This window comes from Macrobrachium rosenbergii, chromosome 24 (genome assembly GCF_040412425.1).
Source record: "Macrobrachium rosenbergii isolate ZJJX-2024 chromosome 24, ASM4041242v1, whole genome shotgun sequence".
Classification (NCBI taxonomy): domain Eukaryota; kingdom Metazoa; phylum Arthropoda; class Malacostraca; order Decapoda; family Palaemonidae; genus Macrobrachium; species Macrobrachium rosenbergii.
In genome coordinates, this window is record NC_089764.1 from 38645517 (window position 1) to 38654933 (window position 9417).

Sequence of the window (9417 nt, forward strand, 5' to 3'; positions counted from 1 at the left end):
GTTTACATACATATATATTAAGCTGGTCTTCAAACTTGTAAATACTATTACATATCCAAAGTAGTCAGGCTATAAAATTGAATAGTAGGTAGAGCACAGCATCTTCTAAGTTCTAGTTGTCTGGGTAACCTAATTTAGAGCACTTTGAATCCTCACAGGATATGCACAGCGTCTACAATTTGAGTTCTAGTCGTCAGGGTAACCAAATTTAGTGCGCTTCGAACCGTAACAGGACATGCATAGCGTCTACAAGTTGAGTTCTTATTGTCTGGGTAACTGAATGCACAGCGCTTCGAATCCTCACAGGATATTTAGTCTTAATGAAAAGCGTTGCTTTCCATTAGTATTAGTGTCGATGTTATGGTCTTCTGCAGCTACACCAAGAGCCTGTGCATGAGAATAGTTTGATTTTAGTTTCCATGACATAACCTACCCTCTTAAAAGTGAAAATAGTGTTCAGTTAGTCCCAGCAGCTAATCTAAGTTATTATAATTAATACTATTATCATATAAGTAAACTTTCCCATTAACAATCCCATGTATTAGTATTGTTACTTCAAACTGCCATCACCTTTCACATCAACAATCCCATATATTACTACCACTGTTCCTTCAAACTCCCAAGAAGACAACAGAATAGAGAGTGCCATCCTTCAAGATATATTTAATAGGGCACCAATCTTACACCGAAACAACCGCCATCTAACTTTAGTGCTACATAACTATGAAAGGTGCCATAAAATGCAAACTCTACTATCTGGCAACTTTCGTCCTTTAGTATAGTGTCTTAAGGGTATTGAACTGCACAACCCCACGGGGCGAAAAATTAAGTTGGGGAATTCAGAAAAATAAAGGGGTTCCCAAAGCAAGCTTCGGCACTGGGGGAAAGGTGGATGAAGGTAGGGGTCAATGAAAATATGCAATACAATCTGAACTGTATTTCGTAACATGAAAGCTTTGCTTAAGAGGGGGGGAGGGGGAGGGTGAGGGTGTTGAGCGCATTGACAATGACGTTAACAAGATTGCAAAAATTTGAATTACAATTTCCACTATTAACCAGCCTATTAGAATACCTGGCAAGTACACGACATCAGTGTAAAAAAAATTTTAACATCCCAAGACCTAGGCCTTTTAGCAAATCATTAAGATCCACCTATCACCTATCTAGTTCCTATTTACTAGTGGGAATGAAATTCTAAATTCTAAGGTATAAAAGTATGTCAGAAAAGAGTTACACCCATTACCCTAATTCTCACTACTGGGAATGAAATTCTAAAGTTAAAAGTACGTCAAACTTGCAATCCCTCTACTATACTCAAATCTCACCAAACAAAGGGCTCACTTACTGTAATACCCCTGCTATTAACTTGCACTGTCAAATGTGTCTAGGTCTGACTATCATGCTTTTTACCGTCTATTCCCAGCATCCTTAAGAGATAGACTTTGCATTTATTACCTTTATCCTAACCCTCCATCTATATAAAATTAGAACATTCTTCAACCTACTCTAGCCCAACCTATATTTCAAGTTCCATATCTAACTTCCCATTAAGTCCTAGCTACACAAAAACTATCAACCTTGCAGTTCTAACCTAAGTAAGAAGTTGGTTGGATTGAAATACCTATAATGCATGGTGACAAAGTCACCATGCTTATTTTTGAACTTCCTGTTGTGCATGGTGACTAAGTCACCATGCACAACATGCAAGTCCACCTTTGCCTGGCAGGTGGCATCGCCACCCCGGCAAAGGTGGACTTGGGAAGTGGCCAAAGAATAACTTACTCTAAAATCCCAAACTTGCTTTAAATCCGCACACAAAACTTGCTTCAAACCCGCACGCAAAACTTGCTTCAAACCCGCACGCAAAACTTGCTTCAAACCCGCACGCAAAACTTGCTTCAAACCCGCACGCAAAACTTGCTTCAAACCCGCACGCAAAACTCCCCGCACGCAAAACTTGCTTCAAACCTGCACGCAAATTGCCAAACCCACGCAAAACTTAATTCAAACCCGCAAAAACTTGCTTCAAACCCACGCAAAACTTGCTTTAAACCCGCACGCAAAACTTTTTAAACCCGCACGCAAAACTTTTTAAAACCCGCACGCAAAACTTGCTTTAAATCCGCATAAAACTTGTAAATCCGCACGCAAAACTTGCTTTAAATCCGCACGCAAAACTTACTTTATACACAAAACTTTACTTTATACACAAAACTTTACTTTATACACAAAACTTTACTTTATACACAAAACTTTACTTTTGCAGCTGAAATATTACTCAAGTGCTTTAAAAATTGTCACTGTTCAAAGACATCAAAATTCCAAAATAGAGACTTAACTAAACTTTACAACTCCAAACAAACAAAACTAGCTAAAATTACAAAATCAAGCCACATAAGGCAAAAGTTTAAATATAAAAAAGTTTAAATCCACTTAAAAAATACTAGATTTACTCTACAAACTTTTAAAAATCAACTTCCACACACATTAAACTAACAAAATTCCACACACATCAACTTCACACATTAACTTTTGATGTTAACTAAACTAATAATCAAAAATAAAAATTAAAGTATATAAACTTTTGATAACTAACTAATAAAAAATAAACATTAAATACTTAAATCAAGTTCTGAAGCTGAAACAAATCCTAAAATTTAGTAAAATATTCAAATCTGGGAAATTTAAATTTTAACCTTTGCAATTTTAAAGATAAAAACAATTTTCAAAATTCTCAAAACTAAGGTTTTGAATCTGAAAAAAATAAACCAAATGCATTAAAACAAAGTCTAAACTTAAAATGAAAACTCAACAAGTATAGGTTCTGAAAAAAGCTAAGCTAAAAAATGTTTGGGGAATTGAAGTCACTCAACTAAAAAAAAAAAAAAAAAAAAAAAAAAAAAACACTTACCCACCCATTAATCCTGTTTAGTCATAAGGTATCGGTACATCTAAGACGATTCAATAACTCATTGTGGCGTGCTTATTTAACGACACACACTGACCTGAAATAAGAAAAAAATATATATATTAAAGCCCAAACTGTTCTAGCAAGTGGAAAGAACCAAAGGCTGACTATTGGTTATAATCAGATGGGACATCTGATAAGTTTTAAAATACTAAGACAAGCAGCAAGCAAGGCTTTTTAAATACTGATAAGTTATTAATAGTTTGCCGCTTAAGCCTACAGTACAATAATTAAGTTTAAATCAACTTAATATACTCCATATTAGGAAGGCTATGGTAGTCGAGTTAGGCCTCTCTAATGCAAGAAAATTGAAACCCTAATGCATCGTAAGACTTGCTCTATTGCAGTATAAAAAAATGAAAATATCCGTAGCACGGCATAAGATTGCTAGTATAAAACCAAAGCGCATAGAATTACCACTAAAAGCAATCTAGTTCCACTTAGTAATAAATAAGCTTCAAAACTAAGTCTTAAATAGGCCTACCATGTTGAAAGGCAATCTACAACAATACCTACCGTAATAAACATTTTGAACAGATTGTAGGAATTTACAACAAAGAATTGAAAATGCCAATATTTGAAGATACAAAACCAGCAAACGGAAAACAGCAAACGGGAAACTTTCATACGACAACTATGTCTTAGTTCAAGCACCACAATCTAAATATTTGAGAAATATAAAACGCAAAACTAGCAATTGTATCCACTTGCCAACCCAACAAACCTTGAAGAAAGCCTTCACGCCTAAAATCTTGCAAAGTCTATTCACAATACGACATAGGCTATCTGATAAACTGCTCAACTTCTCTAGACCCTAAATGAGCATTGTAAACAGAAGAGATGCAAGTGAAGCAAATAGGTGATTTGAACCTAGAACAAACTTTAAGTCAGGCTAGAGAGCATTCAAGACTATTATACAACAAAATACCGCCTGAAGTGAAGATCATACAAGAAAGCAAATTTCAAAAAAGAACTAAAGACTCTCCTATTCTGAGGAGCTACGATACTGACGAGAAAACACTGAACCATTATTAGAAAATATAAGAAGCACCTTACTTTGAAAACGTACACGGGTCTGTCAAAGAGGGAGTCATCCCTGTGGAGGGCTGGACATAAAACCAAACAAAATGAAACCAACGTTCCCCAATACCGAACGGCCGAGATCCAAAACGCAAATAAACGCGAAAGTCGAGTTATAATCAACGAAACCTGTCTTACCGAGCTGGAGACTCAACAACACTGAAACAAGCTGTTCTTAAGGATAACAGCCAACGACCGCTTCAACTGCCTGTTTGTGGGACGTCACTTTATCGCCCTTTCGCCACCGAAGAAGCGTAAGGCGATGATCTGAAAATCGACAGAAATTATTATTATTATTATTATTATTATTATTATTATTATTATTATTATTATTATTATTATTGACAGTTGCCGGGCACACTTCCTTTCTAGCGAACTACCCCAATTATGTATCAGTAGTTAGCCCATCTGAAAAAAATTATTATTATTATTATTATTATTATTATTATTATTATTATTATTATTATTATTATTATTATTATTATTATTATTATGGAGATTTGCCATTTACTCTTCCTTTTTAGCAAACTACCTGAGTTATGTATCGGTGTTTGGTCTTTATCTGTAATTATTATTATTATTATTATTATTATTATTATTATTATTATTATTATTATTATTATTACAGTTGTTGCTGTTGTTTTCAGCAGTGCTTGGGCATAAGAGTTCACGAATATTACTTTTCACTAGCGTACTTAATTTAGTATACTGTATTGTGTTCATCTTATCGTTCATCGTATATGGCCCGGAGCTGAAACAAAGGATATTATCATTATATTAGTTAATGCAACATGGCGTCACAATGCTATGGCCATAAACAAAAATAGTATAGAACACTTTTGTTGAGGTGATTCAACGGTGAGCTTATCAACTCGCACCGAAGAATGCAAGGTAATTTTTATAATTAAATTTATTATTACTAATAACAAAGGTGCGTAGGTTCGTAATCTGCTACGGTAAAAGGCCACCTTCAGCGATTTTGGGGAAATTGAGAAGGTAAGGGAGCAAAGTGGCATTAAATAAAGCATTTATATCTATCGTAAGTGATATAATTAGCGGCTAATTCGAACAGGGGTCAATGAAATTACTGAAACCAGATCATATTGTTCGATCATCGCTTGATATTCGAATCCTTTTTCGATAGTATTAGGTGGAGCTATGGAAACTATTATCATCGGGATTATATATATATGGGTATTATCACTTTTGTACATTCATTTTATCACACATTACCACAGGTGAAGAAAAATAAGAAACGGGGTAGGTCTGACCGGTTTTCGACTTTATTTCAAGCCATTGACGAAGGACTGATACAAGAGTGTGAAGTCACAAATATATATATACTACAAGGAACAGTACTGACGAACACTTACACAACCGTTAGAGACTCCATATCCCCACTCAGGCCGGTGTCGAGGTAGGGTGGCCTTTAAAACTCATTTGGTAAAAATCTGTTGACTCTCTCCCGGGGACATTGCTGATAAACAGATATACCCCACCTCAGATCCACACCTGACGGGTGTCATGGAGGCGGAGTTTGGAACTCATTAACATTACTACCCTCGTACTGTGTTTACAAATATGATAATCCTATTTTCATATATCTGCTGCCTGCTTGTAAAGTTTTAAACAATTTACAAATTTCTTTTTTGATATTAAAGGATCCAAGTTTATACATCCCTTGACTGATATTCATATTATGGTTGTAACTTTCTTTTATGAAGCTAGATTCAATGATGTTCCTTTCAGTGCATTATTAGAATATACAATCCTTTTTGCCCCTTCCCAGTTGATAGCATGATTGTTCTCACTAACATGTACAAATATACCACTGTTCCCTTGTGCATATCTCACACATTTCGTATGTTGTTCAATTCTTTTTTCCAGTGCTTTCCCGGTTTGGCCAATATAAAAGTTGTCACAAGACTTACACGGAATTTTATATACACACCCTTTAGTATTGTCTGGGGAGTTCTTGATAGGTACATTTTTCATTGTTGTATTGTTCTTAAATGCGACATTAACATCAAATTCTTAAGAAGATGAGGATATCTTTCATACTATTAGTATAAGAGCCCAGAACAAGCAAATTTTTTGTGTTGTAAGGTTCTTTCTGGTTTTGATACATAGTCTTTTGCCATCAAATGCACTGTTTAATACACTATCAGGATATTTCAATTTTGCCTGCATTCCTAATCTTATCTATTTATTTCATCATCAATATATTCAGGGCTACATACCCGTAATGTAAAACATGAATTAAAACACTGACTTTTAACCTTATTGCTTTGTCCAGAATAGAAATGCACATAGGAAGAAATATTAGTGGGTTTTCTATACACTATATTTAAACCCACTACTATTTCTTCGTATGGGGACATCCAGAAACGGTAAGCACCATCATTTTCCATTTCCATCGTGAATTTAATTGATGGTACTAATTGATTAACTTAGCAAAAAAGTTTTACATCTTGGTTCTATTATCTAAGAATTATGTCGTCAACATACCTAAACCATGTTACATTACGTGGGATTATGTTGTTTAATATCTTCTTTTCAAATTCCATATATAAGTTACTTAACACTGAGGATGAGGGTTTCCCATTGCCATACAAAATTTTGTGAGTAAAATTTACCATTAAATTCAAATTTAATCTTTACACATAATTTAATCAGTTCAATTAAATTACTTTTAGAAAATGGGATATCAACTGTGTGTTCTCTATAATTCAGATAAAAACGCCATCAGATCATCTATTGGCACCTTTGTGAATAGTGATACAACATCAAAACTTACAAGCCTGGATTCACTATTAATCTCTACACTCTTTAGTTTATTTATCAGGTCCACATTATTCTTGATATTTGCATTTGAGATGGTACCTACTAATGGGTTGAGAATATCTACTAAGTACTTCGCTAGCTTGTATGATGCGGAACCAACTGAACTGATAATTGGCCTGGCAGGAAAGTTTGCTTTGTGAGTTTTTATTGTACCATACATGTATGGTAGCGATGGAGAGGTCACACACAACTTCTTTATAAGGCTTTCGTTACCTTTTAACAGGTTTTCACTTTCTTATTGCAAACCACTATTCACATTGTCTATCAGGTTCTTATTTAATTCTTTATATGTATTATCATCACCTAAAAGATTTTGCATTTTTCTATATATTCACTTTTATTTAAAATTACAAAGGGCGCCTGATTTATCTGCTTTTTGTCATGTGTATATCTTTATCTTTTTCAGTTCATTAATAGCAACCATAAATCTTTTGAGGACGTTTGTGGTGTCTGATTTTCATACTTCCATAAATCACTCCTTAACCATGTTCACTTCTTCATTCGTTAAATCACTATATTTTCCAAATTACACAGTCCTTTAGTTATTTCACACTGTTCCTTCCATGGAGATAAAGCAAAGTTTAAACCGTAGCCTAAGGCACTAGTTACATTTCTATCCAGCTGTTTTGTTGATAAGTTGACGACACATTCAATTGGCGTTGTTGGTCGGAGCTTCTTTCAATCCAACAGTTTCATTTTAATATCGTGTTTCCGTTTCAGTTTCCGATACACTTGATTCCTCATCTTCACATGACAATATTCACGTAGGGAATCTCTCAATCTAATTATTGAGGCTTCAAATGTCGTCTTTTCCTCATTGAGATCTTCAAAATTCTTTTTGGTTTCCAATGTTTTGATGTTGATATGTTTTCAATATGGCGTTGTATTTACCGAAGGGTTGGTCTTCTAATTTCAGCAAGGAATTGGTTATGAACGATCTTGGTATCACTTGTTCATCCCGACATTTCACGTAAAAACCGCAGGTGTTCCTTGTTAGTATGAGCTTGAGTGAGGACGTCAGCAAATTCCTCTGACGGCATATTCAAGATGAGGAAAAGAACTGCAGAAAGATCGGAAGGAGGCGCGTGGTATCCATTGATGATTATTATCACTTTTGTACGTGATTCGTTTATCACACATTACCACAGGTGAAAAATAAGAAACGGGGAGTATAGGTCTGACCGGTTTTCGACTTTATTTCAGAAAACCCATTGACGAAGGACTGATAGAGTGTGAAGTCCACAAATATACTACAAGAACAGTACTGACGAACATACACAACCGTTAGAACCATATCCCCACTCAGGCCGGTGTCGAGGTAGGAGTGGCCTTTAAAACTCATTTGGCTAAAAATCTGTAATGGACCTCTCAGGGGACATTGCTGATAAACAGACCATACCCACCTCAGATCCACACCTGACAGGTGTCATGGAGGCGGAGTTTGGAAACTCATTAACATTACTACCCTCGTACTGTGTTTACAAATATGATAATCCTATTTTCATATATCTCTACTGCCTGCCTTAAAGTTTAAACAATTTTGAAGCCTCAATACCACCAGATTGGAGAGATTCCCTACGTGAATATTGTCATGTGAAGATGAGGAATCAAGTGTATCGGAAACTGAAACGGAAACACGATAATAAAATGAAACTGTTGATTGAAAGAAGCCCTTGGACCAACAACGCCAATCATGAATGTGTCGTCAACTTATCAAACAAACAGCTGGATAGAAATGTAACTAGTGCCTTAGGCTACGGTTTAAGCTTTCTTTATCTCTGGCGGAAGGAACAGTGTAAAATAACTAAGGACACTGTGTGTATTTGGAAAAATATAGTGATTTAACGAATGAAGAAGTGAACATGGTTGAGGGTGATTTATGGAAGTATGAAAAATCAGACACCACAAACGTCCCAAAAGATTTATGGTTGCTATTAATGAACTGAAAAAGATAAGATATACACGCGGCAAAAGCAGATAAATCAAGCGCCTTACTAATTACAAGCAAAGGAAATAATTATATGCTAAAAAAATAAAATCTCCCACAGGTGTGATAGCACTTATATAATATTGATGAGCAATGTGATAGTAGTTTTCAATAAGAAAAGTGAAAAACCTGTTAGTAACATAGAAGTTGTGTGTATTCTCTCATCGCTACCATATGTATGGTACAATAAAGCTCTACTTCTCCTGCCGAGCAAATGTAGTTCGGTTGATTCCGCATCGCTACAAGCCAACAGCTACTTTAGTAGATATTCTCAACGACCAACAAATGCTGTCAAATGCAAGCTATCAGAAGCAATATTGGACTTTTTACAATAAGCAAACTTAAAATGTGAGTAATAGTGAATCCGAGCTTGTAAAACACGATGTGCTATCACTATTCACAAAAGGTGCCAATAAATGATCTGATAACGACCTATCTGGTGAAGGCTGCAGCTGGATATCCAAACCACGCAAAAGTACTGAGTGACTGATTAAGTATATTGTAGGTAACAGAAATTGGCCAGTGGTATTTTTACTCA

General features: G+C 35.3%; 1 long non-coding RNA gene across 1 annotated transcript; it reads right to left on the reverse strand.

Moving 5' to 3' along the window:
* LOC136852039 (uncharacterized) lies at positions 1 to 4169 on the reverse strand. Its single transcript, XR_010857055.1, has 3 exons — positions 4025 to 4169; positions 2912 to 3005; positions 1 to 387 (listed from the first exon to the last, which is right to left on the reverse strand). It is a non-coding gene; the product is annotated as an uncharacterized lncRNA (long non-coding RNA).
* Positions 4170 to 9417: the final 5248 nt, after the last annotated feature.